We start from the raw sequence: 16,958 nt of genomic DNA on the forward strand, positions 1-16,958 counted from the left end.
GGAGTTGGTTTCAGAGAAACATCTGTTTTTATTGGTTTGTTTGCAGGTATGTATGATAGATAGGGTCTTGGGTTACAGCTAGGGTTAAATTTGGGGAAAAGAGGAACTTTGAGTTCAGATTTTTCCTGCATCTTGGAAGGTCTGCATGAACAGCAAGAATGCTGGTCTCAGGTCTTGTCCCAGAATTTTTCCTTTTCTTGAATGCTAAATTGAATCCCAAATCCATCTGTAAACCTGTCTAGGTGACCAATGCCTGCACCAAAGCAACATGTAACATATTTGTCATTGCCACAGCTGGCCTTAGTGTGAGGCGGCAGCTGAGGCTGGATATTGTAATAATCCAAAGTATTCAACATTTTTTTTTCCTGAAATCCTATCTCTGGGGAAAAGGGAACAGGGTTGCCACTGAATCTTAACATGAATTTGTAGGATTGGCCCATCCCTGAACTCTAAGGGTTGTGACGGATAATACTGTGTGTCCTTGGACTGAGTCGGCTTCCATATCAAAGTGCAGGAGGAACGGTGGCATTTGGACTCATGAAGCAGGACAATACTTCTGGTCACAGGACTTTCTCTGTGCATATCTCTAGTATTTAAGAGACTCTATAACTAAGAGTGAGAGGGAAACTCTTCCAAAGAGTGTTTTTAGAGCATCTAATTCGTCTCCATGTGAGCTTTTCTGATTCTGCTAACAGTGCTAAAAAACCCACCCTTCTAACTTAGATGTTTGTTTGGTATTTAAAATAAAGTCACATGAATTTAGAAGTACTGTGTTGTTTTGAAATGACTGTCAACATCTGCACATACTATCCAGCTTTTCAACAGGTCTTAGGCTGCAGCGTGTCCAGTGCATGTTAGTAAAATGGGGCACAAGTTCCTTGTCTCAGACCTGGTAATGACATCTGCTTTGTCAGGTAGTCCATGGTAATTTGTGTACACACTGCTGCTGTAAAAAGTATGAAGTGTCTTTCAGCATAAAAGAATTTTTGAAATACACGACTACAATCAGTGCATAAGACATAGCCTTTAAATATGTATTTAGGTTTTAGTCTTACGCCTTTGGGAAAATGCAGACATTTGAAAATTGAAGCAGATTGCAGTGGGTGCTGAAACCAGTCTTTGTGATGCAAACATCTACTGCTACTTTGTAATTAGATGGATAAAAAGCAAAGGAGATCAAATGGTATAAAGCTGATTACCAGAATAAAGGGATAATTGTAGATAGTTAGAGTGCAATGAAATGACAGTAATTATCCTACTCCCACACTTTGGATTTTGTGGAGTATCTGGTAAAACCTTCTGTTGAAACGTTCTGATTCTTAATTGTTTATCAAAAATACTAATAATCTTTAATGTTGGATTGTATAGTGAAGTAGAACGTACAGTTATTTTCACAGAGGGAAGGAGATTATCTCATGCCTTCCTGACTACTTATGTTCATTTTCTGCTCTAGCCAAACAAAACCTGCAGTAGTGACCTGAGCCAGAAAAAGTACAGTCATCTGTACAGACTAGGAATTGGTTTTGGAACTGTTACAGTCCTGTGCTTTTTTGAGGGGAAGGGTAGAAGGAAGTCACAGAAAGGGAGGCTGAACTGATTTAATAGTATTTGCACAGCTACAAAAGCACATTTCTTGTTCTTTGAAACAGTTTTTGAAGAATTCAAAGTGTGAAGTAAACATAGTCTACTTTATACTAAATATTCATGAATTTTTAGTGTTATCTGTAATTCTGTAGCTTGTCGAAATACCTCTTCCATGTTTTTTTTTTCTCCTGTAGGTATCAGGGTTGGTTTGACAGAAGAACAGATGCTTTGTAATAATGTTAAGTGTGGGTATTGGCGTGCTTATTGTTTGACTCTGCTGGATTAAATATTTGGATATTTACTGTATGAGTACAAGATTTGTCTCGACTCGTGCATAGTGGTAGAAGCAGCTCTGGCCACTAGGTGGACCTGTATCTTATGCAGTGCAGTCCTGCAGTTTCTCATCCACTCTCTGATTCCACATGCCTCATACAGCAGGGTCTAGTATGTGGAGGCAAGGTCCAGAGAGAAGCCGCAGAGCTGCATTTTGCGGGGCTTTACATTTAAAGGACTGACACATTATGGTCACAGCCTTGTGCTATGGGCCTTTGTGGTGGTGTGGCCTAGAACCATTCCTTTCCCATTACGTGAACTGAAATATTAGATATAGCTGATTGGTAGATCACACGTTTCAAGATTCAGATAAATGTTTTGTTCCAATTGAAATAAACATTTTTCAAAATACCAGCATTTCTCACAGAACTGAGATTCTAATTGTACAGAGATACCAGTATCTAGAGACAGTGTATATGGGCACTGTGTACACCACAATCCATTAGGCAACTGACAGTGCATTTCCATATATTTTGAAAGCTACTGGCATTCTTTCCTTATGATAGTGATGAGAGCAGTAACAATTGTGCCTGTGAATTCTGGATGCATCATTGTCACAGGGCTCTGTCTTCTACCAAATAGTGCTCTATCCCATTGCAGAAATGCTGTTTTAATCATTTCATCTATCATGTAATGATACCTCAGTGCGTCAGAGAAAACATGTAAATTAAATTAGTACTGAGAGATTGAAGATAGTCTGGAGTCTAGTGTTTACTGTATCTGAAAATACATTCTCACATTTTTTCCACAGAAGTATCAGTTTATAGCCTGACAGCCATTTACAGGAAACTATTGAAGGACCTATAAATGTTATAGGCCTGTTCATATACTTATATACTTAGAGGTTTCTCCTACAGCATCTGAGTTTTTTCACTCAAGTAAGCTTTCTGTCAGTCTTTTTGACATCAGTAACAGAACTTATTATGACCAAAGTTATGAATGGATTTTGCATGAATTGCAAGAAAGGTTCTTCTACCATAATGACTGCTTGGCATGTTAGATACAGATTTTCAGTTACATGGAAACAAGCGCTTCTCTTAAAGTGGAGCTAGTAACACTTGCACTCACCTGTTTTTCAAGCCTCTAGTTTTTTTCTCTACGTGCTACCATGTGCAAAACCAGATCTGTATGCTTTGGCTGAATGTACATAAAATGCTTTCCTTAGGATTATCTGATATTCCTTTGCCAGATTTTTTCCCTCAGATTAGAGAAGTACAGAATCTTGTGCAGTGTTTAGCCTTTCTGGGTGAAATAGGATCACCAGCAGAGTAGAAGAAAGGAGTTTAAATGATTGTTCCATTCTGAATATTGAATCAGAATGGAAGAAGCTTGAATATCCTTGCTTGTATTCTATATTCTGAATTCTTGTGTGTGGCGACATGTCTTCTGGAATCAGCTCTTGCTCTGTGGCAAATAATAGTAGCACTTCTGTCACTAAAATACACTGTTCCTGTCAAAGAATCATCTAGGTCAAATATATAGTAGCAATGTATGCTGTTTCTGTTTTTAATAATTAGAAGAATAATTTTTGCTGCAAACTTCTGAATTGACAAAAACTGTAACAAGCCTTGATAAAATTTCACAGTGCAGTGAATACACTGGATAAACCAGGAAGGGAGTAGGAACATATCCATGACTTCTAGTGCTAGAGTCATGAATATGTTCCTACTGTAAGAATACTTTTCAATTAATAAAAACAAAATCTATCAAAATTTGCCAAAACTACCTTGAATATTTCTGTGGTAAAGATACTTTTCTCCTTTTAAATTGTAGAGAGCAGGTGATCAGTTAAATCTCTTTTGATAGGAAATCAAAAGATCAACATCCCTAGAGATTTTTAGCGGCAGGGTGCACACATACAACATATTTATGATGGCATATTCTGCTGCAGGAGCAGTAGAACACTGTGCTGTTGAGTACTGAATGACCATAAAATGCACAATATCCACATCTTTCAGGACTAGCATTAGGGCTGTCTGTAAATCTGCTATTCAAAATCATGTCTGAAGAAAGAATACTGTGTTTTGTTTTGTAATTGTTCCTCACAGCAGCATATAGGGTTTTAAAGAAAGTTAAAACATCTTACTTACAGAAGTCTATAGACGGCAGTTGGCAATAATTAAATGGTTTTCTATGAAAATAAGTAAAAGGCTTTCAAAGCTTAATTATATTAACATTGCATTCCTAAGGAAAACAAAATATTTATAAATAACAATTTTTGTCATCATTATCTCTGTCTTAAAAAACCTGAGCACTGTGCTTGCTTTATCACTTTTAAGAGTTTCTTTGTGCAAAGGAATACTAGGCAGATTCTTTGAGCGAGATTTCCATTATAAAGCAGAGATCTGTTTGGCAAGTGACATGCAAGAAAAGCTGAAATGATTACTGTAAAGCAGACTTTCATCCTCCCTCTAAGAGTAGCCCATTTACATAAGTGATTGTGAAACAGTCATAATGTTTCAGCATCTCTGCAGCACTTTATGGCAGGATCAACACTTTCGTTGTTGACAGCTGTAAACATGTACATTTGCCTTCCAGTTTGAGTGCTTCCAGTGCCTTTGCCTGCAGTCATCACTTCCTCTCTCCCCTTTGTCAGGCAAGTTCTCTAGTCTCTCTGCTTATCAGCTCCACAAGATCACAGGCTAGATGGCACTTGCTTTCTCAAGAGCTGATTTCTTCCTGAGACATGAGTCAGCAAGCAGGGAAGCTGACGACATTGCTAGGATGTTCTACGCAGAGATTTGCCTCTGCAGTGACACAGCTTTTGCTCAGACAGAAGTCAACAAGGATTTTTACATCATGTCTACACAAGATGGCAACACATCATGCAGTGCTAGTGAGCTAGATTAAAAAAAAAAAAAGCCTCTAATATACAGCAGCCTGTATAATCCACTAAGCACAGAAAGAAGGAATCAGCTTTAGGCATTCAGTCCTTCTTGTTCATATTCTGTCCACTGCTAACCCTCCCCTCAAGGCTCCTTTAGTTAGCTTTAAAGGAGCTTTGTCATTTAAAGACCCCAGAAAAACTCTCCTGTCAGCTTGGAGAGATTTTCCCCATGAGAGAAGTCATGACATTCAGCTATAGGATAGCTCTCTAGATGAGTCTCAGGACTGATAAAGGGCATGCATATGCTAGGGTGAAGCTTGAGCTTGCATTGCTTGAGTTGCTTGGAATCATTAAGCTATCTAAAAGCCATGATTTGTTGTTCTACTGTACTCGCTAGGATGAGAAGGGGACAAGGATCACTTAACTCAGTTTGGTCTCTCTTGCTTGGGTCACAATATAGGATATGATCAAGTGTTTTGGATACCTTTTAGAACTGTAGAAATTTCTAGAATTGGGAACTTAGTGAAAATGTTTACTTTTTTGACAGTCACAGGAAAATACTGGATGTTGAGTTTCATTAGTGTAAATTAGTTCTAGTTAGCCATTTGATACAAATTTATAAGCAGCCAACAGGGATAGTCTTGATTACTCTTAGAATCATGAACATAGTAACCATTAGACATTTCCTTTCTTTGAAATCATATTAAGTGATCCTGGAATTTATGTTGTAGATATGTAGACAAAGACTGATGGAATTCTGTTTTCTGGTAGTAAGAAAGCCATTTAATCAGACAGTCTAGATGTTGTAATATTGTACATGGAAGACACCTTTTCAAATTTTAAAGGGGATTGTTAGCATTCATTTTAAGATCCAAAATACTATACGTTATGGTTTATGCCATATTGCAGTTTTTTCTTTCAAATTTTCTGACGTGCAGCTAATACAGAAGTTCTCTCTGCTAACAGAAAGATTCCTAGTCTTTGAAGGACTGGCATCTCCAACTCAGATTGTTAAAAAAATAAATTAAGCTGCTATAAAAATGGCATTCAAACAAGTGTTCAGAAAGTCTGCTTATCTTTATATGTCTGTGACTTTCAGGCTGGAATGCTCTAGGTGGTATTCATCTTGCTGACTTGAGGCTTTTTTATTGTAGATATCTACTTCTGGGCTGTTCATTCTGGATTCCCCTTCTAGTTGCTTAGGGGGACAGCTGAGATGTAAGTGTCTTCATCTGAAAAGTTTTTCAATCCTTTTTAGTCCTAGCAGATAAATAAGTGCCTGTAGGATTCAGTTGATCTCATATGTTTCTAAAAGGTCAGATGAATCATACCATGAAAGTGCTTATCTCTCTGTTGTGACTATAAAGGGGGTCTAGACAACTAGTTCAGATATCTGCATTTCAGATGTTGGCGTTTGCTCAGATGATTCCTATCTTTTGAATGTAATTGTACTTAACTTCAAATGGAACTAGAAACTCTCAGAGGCTTTGATCATTAAACCCCAAATTTTTCCTTTTGGGACCTGAAGTCTTCAGGTATATCTTAAATATTGATCTGAACAGTTCTAATCCATTTCTGGAGTAAGTAGACATAATATTCATTACATTAAGTGAGGGATAAGTCTGCTAGTGCCTGTCTGACTTCTTTCTAGAGCAGTATGTGAACGAAAGAAAAACACAGTAAATGTAAAAGAAAACTGTTAAAAGATTTAAATAATTGATTCTCTGAAGTTTGTACAATAATGTAAAAAGCAAAATGTAAGTATATGCTTAATAGAAGTTTGTGAAGTATTTAAAATGCAAATAACAAGTAAATTGATAGATGGGATATTTAGGGAAGATAGTATTACGAAGGACAATGGGAAGATAAAGGATATAAGAAAGAAATGATGTCAACAAATTCTGATCAGTTAGAGTAAACTGAAATTAAGAAAATAAAAGTGCTTATGAAAATGTTTGCATTCTTAAATGAAAGGAGGTGGCAGAGGAAGATAAAGGCATATTTGTGTAGATAAGCAACAACAGTTATGGCAGAATGTCAATAGCTTTGACATTGGGGTAAAGCCAAATAGAATTGGTGGAATGTATGCTTGTATGGGACAAGTTTACAATGAATTGATTAATCAGCACAGTCACAGGCTACTGTTCCAGAAATCCTGGGAGAATAGCTGGGGTTTAATTATTTATTTTTTTGCTGTGCAAGCTGCCACTTTGCAAGGTTTCCTTATTTCAAGGAAACTAGCAGTGTAGGGTAAAATAAACACTGCCTAGCACTCACAGACCATCTGTGATTATCTTTACAAGTAGACTTAGAGACAGTGACTGGAGGCGGAAAGGACAAATGTAGACAAATGTATTGTGATGCACGTAAAAACAGTCCCAACTTTACACATAAAATGTTGGATATTCAGCTGACTTTCTTAACTCAGGAACAAGATCTTCAATTAACTACGGATAGTTTTGTAAGAACATCAATTTGGTGCTTAAGAGCAGACAAAATGCTAGGAATGATTGGGAAAGGAATATAAAACATAGTACACCGTTATGCTATTGCTGTCATTCTCCCCTCTTAAAAAGATATAGCTGAACTGGGAAGAGTTCAGAGAAAGGCAAAAAGGATGATTTAAAGTGGCTACTATATGAAAAACAATTAAGAACTAGAGAACTGTTCAGTGTAGAGAAGGGCCTATTCAGTGGAAATGTAACAGAGGGCTAAAAAAGCAGAAGTGGTATGAAGGTGGTGTGTTAGGGGTTTCTTGTTTACTCACTCTTCCAATGAAAAAGCTGGGGAGCATCAACTGAAGCTTACAGAAGCCTGGTTAAGAGGAAACAAAAAAGATGGTTCTTCATCATCTTTAGCATCTTTAATATCTGTCACAAGAAGCTCCACAAATTAACTGTACAAAGTTCACATGCATTCAAGAGAAGACTGAATATAGAAGACATTATCTCTGTCTGAAGAAGGCCCTATGTCACATATTTTGGAGGTTGGGAGATCATACAGGAGAAGTGCTCCTACATGCCTACCACATTCTACTCTTTTTGTTTGGGCACTGTTTTGGAGAGAGGATACTAAGCTTGATGAACCACTAGGCTTTGCTCTGATCTAGAGTGGCAGCTATGTTAGAAGCAGTACTGATTTTAAATCATATTGGATTTAGTTGATATAAAACAGGTTTACAACAAAATTATGTAACTTATATTGTGGTATTTTTCAGGTAGATAGACTAAATAGCTCAGATTTCATTTAAGGTAGAGGGAATGCTTTTTATCCTGTGCATGAGTTACAGTTGGCCTTACAGTAGTTTCAGGAACTTACTTAAGGAAATATTGAAAGTTTTCAAATGTTAGTCTTGCAGCAAAAATTGTGAAGACTATAAATAGGAGAATAAATGGTGTAGGGACCTGTTATCTTTAACCCTGCAGTTGTCTAGTTTTCTTATCATAAATATTTATCTTGTTTCTCTTTCTGGTCTAGTTTGCCAATTTTTGTTTAATTTGCTATCACCAATGTGCTTTAGATGAGTGGTAAGTGTAGTTGTGCCAAACAAAAAAACATTCACTTCCTATTTTGCATTTTTATCAGCATATTTCTCTTCCATTTATTGGAGAGCATACCTACTCGATAGTACCAAATCTGTGGCAAATCCTGCAGTCTCTCACATTTTCTTCCTTCCTTTCTTCAAGATTGCAGACTATTACACATTTTTAGCATGTTGTGTGTCAGACTAAAACACAGGAGAGATGTATAAAAAATGTTGATTTTTCTGGACTGGCTTTACCTTTGGTGAATACCAATGACTTTATTTGCAGGGAAAGAACAGCATGCTAGTAAGAATGCAGACCTAGAAGAATAATGCAGAGGGAAACAAACCACCGATGGCTTTGATGGTGTCACGGCAGTACATGGGAGACTTTAGAGGGGAAAGGCAAACTTTTCCATGTAATATTCATTGTAATAGATTTTTTTTAAAATGTGTGAGCAGAAATGTCATTAGCATTACCAGTTTCGTATCTGGTACAATGCAGCAGGACAGAAGTAATATATGGAAACTAGCATTCAGCTGAAGGTGGACTACTTATATTTGATTACATATATCTATTAATACGAAGACAGTAATTTAGAACACCTTTAACAATATTAAATTTTTCTGCCATCAGACTCATGCTCAGTAAAGCCTATTGTGATATTAACATGTGGGGATATCTTCTTGCAGTGCATGGAAACATACCTTCAATCTGTAGGCAGATATTAAAGATCTTGCAGATTTCTTTTCCATTACATAATTAAATGGTACTCAAAGTTAAGTCAAAACAAAGAGTTTTTCAGCAGACAATCTTAAAAAAAGAGTGTATGAAGATTCTTTGTCAAAGTGTGCACAGTCACCAATGCAAAGAAAAAAAGAAAAAGAAGAGGTGTTCCATGCCAATTTAGAAAACATTCTAGACATACAGCGCAGACATACATCCAAGCTAGAAGCCAAAGCTCCCTTTCCAGTCAATGGAGAGAAACATGCATGTTTAAAGCGTCATTTATTTCATCCTAATGTGGAAACGTAAAACCTGTTACAGGACTCACTTAGGTGACTAGTTCAGATACAGACATATAAAGTTAGGCATATCAGAAAAGTAACATATCAGTTAGTTAGTATCCCATTCTTTGGGACAGGAACAGGTGTAAGCCTGCCCTTACTGTGTTGTACAGGGAGAGGGGAATGGGTGGGGAGAAAAGTTTCTTTTTCAGGTTCAAGCTCATAAGACACAGTATTCATTATCTTGCTTTCAGAAGAATGCCATATTAGGTGATCAAACACTATAGCTTCTTTGGCTTAACAGGGTCGTAGTTGAATTTAGAGACTTTTGAAACAAAGAAGGAGTCAGCCTGAAAAGAAATGTAAAAGAAGCGTGAACATTTGTAACACAGGTGGAGAGATCTTGCACTGGAAACAGCAGTAGTCAAAGCCTGGTTTGACGCTACCAGAAGTTGCTCTGCCAGCATCGCAACCTCTGCCTGAGCAAGAAGGAGCATCTTCTCTCTCAGACACCATCAGGATTTTGCATCCAGCTAGTGGACTCTCAGTACAGGGTGCAACTAGTAGGCACCCACACATGGTGTGTGCATGTAGGAAGTCATGGGGTGATTTCTCACTGGTGTGTGGTTTTAGTGGGCTGTAAGGAGCTGCACAGGTACATGTAAAGTCAGAGCACCCACATGTCTAGCAGGAACTGTGTATCTTGTCAGTCTGTGAAATGCTTACAAATAAAACTTTTTAAATTTTGCCGAGAAATACAATTAACATATCACATAAGGGTCTTAGTTTCATATCAGCTAACTTACAGTAATTCCTGAAGGATTCAGAGGTGGATCTTTCTAAAAGTAGGAGTTTGATTAAGAAACATAATTCTGTAAAGAAAGGTCATAGTTCATTCATTATGACTCTTGAGTGAAAAAGGGAAGTAGAATAAGCATTACTGATGATAACTAATAGTGCACCAAGAACGTTTCTTGTGAGACTGTGTGAGGTGCAGCATTCTAGAGTTTTATGATGAACAGATTCTTCAAAGACAAAGTCTTGATTAAAACATTGGCAGTAAAAGTGATAACAGAGTTATAGTTGGGATCAGTTTAGCTTTAATTAATTACATTGTTAAGCTATGTTTCAATTTTAAGATCTAACAGTATTTCTAACCCTTTCAAGAGTTTATATCAGTTTCATAAGCTTTAATTTTTAAAATGTTTTGACCATTTCAAATTGACACAAAGCTTTAAACTTCCCCATTTGAGATATTTTGTTTGAATTCATTTTAATATTAAAAAAGAGCTTTATTTAAAAAAAAGTTATGTGAGCAGTAAGCCAAGACCGTAATCTGTGATGAGATTTTTAACATATTTTGAGGAAATAAGACAGTGTCTTAGGCACAGTCTGAGTTGTGCCCTCTTCAAATAGTTAATTTTTAGTCATTGAGACTTACTATTTGCAAGATGGCATCATAACTTTCTTCTTAGTGTTGACTTGTGCTACAGTTTAATCATTTCTGCCTGAGCTCTTACAGAGAGACTGGTATGTCTCAAAAAAAACATTTTTATTTAGTTCTAAAGGGAGCAATTTAAATATATTAAGTAGTTTCCATAAAGACTCATTAGCTCTAGCTGGTGGCCTTTGCAACCCTTTAAGAAAATTTACACTGCTATGCAAAAAGCATTAGTTTTTTCTTTTTCTTTCAGACAGCCTAGATGTAACATTGCATCAGAGCAGAGCACTTAAGTGTTATAGTCACCAATATTATATGGTAATACATTTCAAGTCAAGCAGTCTAGACACTATCAGAGACAGAGACTTCTTAGGCCTGAGATGCAGATGAAACACCAGACTGTCATGTCTGTAGCTCATTGTATTCCTTGTACCTAAGGGACAATTTTAAGATCAATACAAAATATTTATTGGTTGTGATATAGTTAGCTAGAGGTGGGGGTTTTGGCCAGCCCTTTGGTGATCTGGACCCTTCACTTTCTTTACATTATAATGACTAAATCTGTTTCTAGCATTAGGCAGGTAACTTTCTCTTTGCTTTCTACAGGAAATCAGCATTTCCTGAGCTACTGCCTGCCCATGCTAATATTTGATAAAGAGAAGTACCTACTGTTCCTGACAGAGAAACTAATTGGAATTAAGAACATCTGATTTATTGCTTGGTATCCTAATGTGTTTGTGAAGCACTTTGAAGTCATGCTAGAAAAGGTACTAATATGTACAGCAAAGTATCCCTATTTATTAGATAATCAGTATTCATAACAAGCAGTCAGATCCAACATCATTTTTCATCTGTTTGTCTTTTTATTTATTCCCTCTACATTCAGGTCACGGGCATCATTCAATGAGACCAGCAGTTCAACAAAATGAGAAATAGTAAATTTGAAAGGACAGCTTTGGGAAATCGAGAAAACACCTAACTCCGCTCATGGTTAGGAAAGCTATAAGGTATATGGGTTCTTAATCACTGATTTCTTCAGTGGCTTCTGTTCTTTTTTAATCCCAAATAGAAGCCTACATTTTTAAAAGCCTTAGAGTAGATCCAGTGTTATAATTTGACTGACTGATTGATTGACTGCTATAGTACATCTTCCGAAAGCTGTGTTTTCACTGATGTCTAGTGGTAGCTTTTCTTAACAAAGCAGTGCTTACACAGTAGTCCCAGACTGTCTCAAAAATACTCCGATATAACTTACCCCAGTAGACAGTACTAAATGTGGTTGTTATGCTTGCCAGGCTTATTGCGATGATCGTATTTTAGGTTTTTTTTCTCTTGATACATGATCTTTAACATTCATAGGAAATGAAAATTACTTTTATCATTTTATCTGATCTCATGTATATTAATTCCTCAATGTTTATTATTAAGATCCCTTAAGATTTGGTTGTGGATATTTCAGTTAATGTTATGTCGAAGATTTGGCACTTACACACCATGTCATTCTCCTCCCCTGTCTGAGAAGAATAATACTTAAAATTTTTTTCTTCTATTTTGTGAGAAAGCCTTTGTAATTGTTTATTTATTCACCAGTTCATTTCACATAATCTTGCATACCAACCAATTTAGGCTTTTGGGAACAGTTTTGTGATCACGATTTCTGGGTATTATAGGGATATATTCGGAGAAAGAAAGCTTTTCTCAGAGAGGTTTGTGAAATTTCAGAAGGATTTTTTCCAGCAAAAATGTTGACCCACATATTGAAAAAACGAGAAAAGTAAATAAAGAAAGGAAATGATGGTTCAGTGATTCAGTGAAACAAATGCAGGTCTAGCAGATAGGAGTTTTGGAGTTAGCCTTGTATTCCTAAAGCTGATGGGTCTTAATCATGGTTTGCACTTACATAATATTATTCAAATATTATGTAATTATGAAGTAGCTAAATTGGTTCATTCAGTTGAATGATAAGCTGTTGTCCCGCTTTGAGAAACTAAGAAACTAAAGTGTAGAGAACTTCAATCTTCTAGATTTCAGATCAGCTGTTAACTTTGAATGTGTCCATTTGGATGTGCTAAATATAAGATAAACAAGAATGAATCTGAGAAAAGTCCTCCACTGAGGATAGGACTTCATGTTGGTTTTTTTCAAATGTGCTGAGTACTCAGACCCTTCTGAAAGCAGTAGAGGCTGCAAGTGTTCAGTGCATGTGAAGCTGAACTTGTCAGCAAGTATTATCAGATACTTGGAAATTTTGTCTAGTCACAAGCCATTTCCTCCCTTTACTCACGTAAAATAGGCACTCTTGAGCTTAACAAACAGCAGGTCTTAAGGTACTGCAGGAAGAACCATAATTTGCAGAGCATGGCCAATAATGATTCGTAGAGATGCTGTTGCTTTTCGTCAGGAGTAAGGCTAGCTAGCTCATTAGCAGTGAGACTGCCTCTGTCTTTTTCATAGTTTCTCTTAGCTGCTCTGATTCTCAGTCAGATCTCTGCTCATGTAAATTTGTGTAGTGGAGCTACAGCAACTGGCTGTGACAAGGCTTAGACCTGGGATTCTTTTTTTCTTCTAAATTGCTGTCATTGCTGGGTACTTTTTAATCATTTTAGTCCAATTCATCAAGCAAAAGAATGATAGGAAAAGATCTATGGTCTTTACTTTTTTTCTCTTTATGGAACAGAACATTTTGTGGTTTTCTTATAAAAGTAAATGAAAAAGTAGTTTCAGTTATCTGTGTTTCCAGAAGAAATGCAGTTTTCTTATGTAAAGGCATATTTTGATAAAGAGAAACATGCCTGTTTTCTAGCAGGAACATCTGCAATTTGAAAGGTGGGAGGGAACAAAAAAAGGGCTGTTAAATCCATCCAATTTGAAAGGCAGTGATATAAGCTCTGTAAAAAGGTAAATTTAAAAATACAGTATGTCTTGCAATGACATGAGTAAGTGTAAACTTTAAATCATTTCTAAAAGTAATACAGAAATAAGATGCAAAATAATAGGAGGAAGACAAAGAAAGGTGTGATGAGTCCTCTTTGCTTGTTTGTTTTCCTTCTCTCATTAACCCCTGTGGTTCCTCCCTTGAACACAGTTCTCCAGTGTGACTGTTTGCAAGCTGCTTTTTGCTGCCAGTGCTTTTGTTATATTTGTTATATTCACTGATACTGTGTTCACTCCCGAAAGGTACTGAGCTGACTTTTAGCTACTATAGTCTTTCTGAAGTGCCCTTTCTTACCACTACATCTGAATGTCTAGGGAATATTATCATCACAATCATGCATAATTCTTTCTGTGCTCTCCCTCCTCGGAGGCTGTTCTGAGACTTTTCATCCTGAAGTAGGTTTGGAATTTAAGATCCTCAGTACCCCTTATGAGCCACATAGCATCTTGCTGGATCTGACTCATTAATGATATCTTCAGCAGTTGCTCAGATAATGTGGGCCATCAAATAAATAAGGTCAGCTGCTACCCCCACCTACCAATACAAGCATCTGTTAGCAAAAGATGTACGGTAAAGTAAGGCTATGTCTATACTAGTAGGTTAAAAACTCTCGTAGACACTAACTGGCACATAATGTCCTCTGTCTATGTTAATAAATTCACTTAGCCTCCCAAAATGGGGTGGCTGTGTGCAGACTCCCTATTAGGAATAGTTCCTGGAACACTCTGCCTCCCACACCATGCTTATGAATTCTTTGGGAGAGGGCTACCTGCTACATGACAAAATTGTTTTGGGGAATATTTTAACAGTTTGCATGTATAGGCAAGTATGTTCCAGTGTTGAGGGATGTTTCTGGATATTGTTTAATTCAGTAATATAGACGTAACCTTCAACTTAGGCTTCCAAATTTCATGAAAATTTGGAAGAAATAAAAGGGGAACAATCAGTGCTTTTTAGGGAAGTAGGGGGGTGGCAGCCTGCCAGAAATCAGCAGGAAAGTATTTCACTGTGCACATTTTGAATTCCGTGTATGTTCTATGACTGGGTAGACACTTGAGTTGAGGGCTGATTTTTACTAGCAAAATCTGGGTTAATGTAACAAATGATAGAACTTATTTGAAGGTCTTACCAAGTGCAATTTTATAGCCACTATATATATATACACACACATATATATTTACATATGTATATAATGTGAGAATGAATGATAACAGTGGTGCTTTCTGACCCCAGAGGTTAAAAGCAAAGTACATGTTACACATTTTTCACTAAGGGAAACTCATGAAAAACAGAAGGATGCATAGAACTCCAGAGCTGAACCCGTATAACTCATTAGTGTTCTTTCTAGGTACGACTCGTGGATATTAGCATAGCACTCCTTTCCTGTGGCTCCTGGGACAGTTGTGATGGGAGTTGATTCTTCAACAGTCAGTTTCCTACATGCTCACCACCTTAAGTATTAATAAGGCCTAGCTTTGGTAAAGCTAACTAGGCAATACACACACAGGATGTTACGTCCACAGTGTCCATGATGACCTGAGACAGAGGGAAATATACTTAAATTTCTGTTTTCTGCATTGCTGCACTGGGCTGTTAGAAGCAGAAGACGATCCCTGCGAGCTGCCTATTTGCCTCTCTCCCTCAAGCTGTTGAATTAAGCCACCTTGCAAACACAAGAAGTTGAAAGGACTAGAAGGCAGTTACCTCTGTCCAGTAATGAACAGGTAAAGGAATACCTTCTGACCAAGCAGTTAATGTTGGTATAATGTTGATGTAAATTTATGAGAACAGAAATTGGAGTCAACTAATACATAATCTAAAATTTTGGAAGGATATAAATGGAGGTTGGAAATTGTATTAGCAGCTTTTCAAAGCCATGATATCATCTGGCTCAGTAAGATATTAACATGCTGAAAGTCATTCTAATCTGACCCTTTAAGAGTATGAAGCTATGCTCACTCAGTGAATTAAAGGGCAGGCTTAAGACTAGGTGCAAATATGCCAAGCACTATGCTGCATTCAGTTTCCATCAAGTTTCCTGGCTGTTACCAAAGGACAACATAGTGGTGTCCTGGACATGGCCTTCTGGAAGTATAATCATGGATATTTTACGTGTGTTTTAGTGTATAGTGAAATTAGCAGATAGAACAGTTGCACATTTTCCTGGTATAGCACTTCTGTTTAATAATTGCCTTTACAGTGGAGTAAGGAATTCTGTTCTGTTCTGGGACTGTCAATTATTCGTCACCTCAGAAGAGAGTTTTGCCCTTGATAGCATGTATAGGACAGTCCATTACTACATCTTAATGAGAAACAAGAATATTCCATTTTTAGGAGAACTACTCTGTTTTTACAGTGACCTGATGTTTGCATATGGGTTTTTTTAGATACGTTTAGATATATCTGCTTTCTTGCAATAACTGGAGCAGTTCCTACAGGCCCTTATTGTTAGGCTCCTTCTGTAATGAAAAAGTGTTTCTTCTTCCAAAAAGCTTCTAGTCTAAGAAGACTCACTGAAAAGAAACTGGAAGTTTCTGTTCTTCGGTATCTCAACAGATACCATGGTACATTGTTTGTGATGTTATGGCTATGCATGCAAAATTAATCATGTCATTGTCTTAGTGGTTGAACTTCATAATTTTACAGCCATTACATGTATATACTACTTTAAGTATCCCTTTATTTAATCTTAAATGGAACGCTAAACTCCTAGGCTTAGACTGAACCTTCTGTGTAAAGGGGAATTTTAGCTAGTGTGGAGATTTACTTTGAACAGTACAGTAAGATTTTTACCTCAGGGCTCCTGAATATAAAAAGAGATGGATGATTGCCTGGTATAAGCTATGATTTTTCTCAATTTTATGTGTTTTTAAATAATTTTTCTGGAATCGTGGTTCACTGAGTTATATTTTTTAATGATTTCAAGCATGAGCATTCTCAAACCTGTTAGTTAATCACTAACTTCACAGCAGTTTTGCTTGTGAATTGAAGCTACTAATGAGTGACAGTATCTTTGAAATATAGTTAATGGTTTTCTTATTGCAATTGTTTAAATTTCAACAGTCTTAATCTTGCTTTTTTCCTGAAATATGGATAAATCTTTTCCCCATTGTTTTGTGGAGCTAATGGCATAGTATTTCTCCCAGTATCAGCTAGACTTAATCTGGTAAATAAACAAAATCTTGAATATGAAAGAGTGAATTACAGTCTGAGGTGGATGACACCGTTTTTGCAGAAATCTGAAATAATTATTATTCATAGCCCAGAGCCTGGGAGTGGTCTTCAGTCTTCCATCAGCAATCTTAAC

This window comes from Dromaius novaehollandiae, chromosome Z (genome assembly GCF_036370855.1).
Source record: "Dromaius novaehollandiae isolate bDroNov1 chromosome Z, bDroNov1.hap1, whole genome shotgun sequence".
NCBI classification, from domain to species: domain Eukaryota; kingdom Metazoa; phylum Chordata; class Aves; order Casuariiformes; family Dromaiidae; genus Dromaius; species Dromaius novaehollandiae.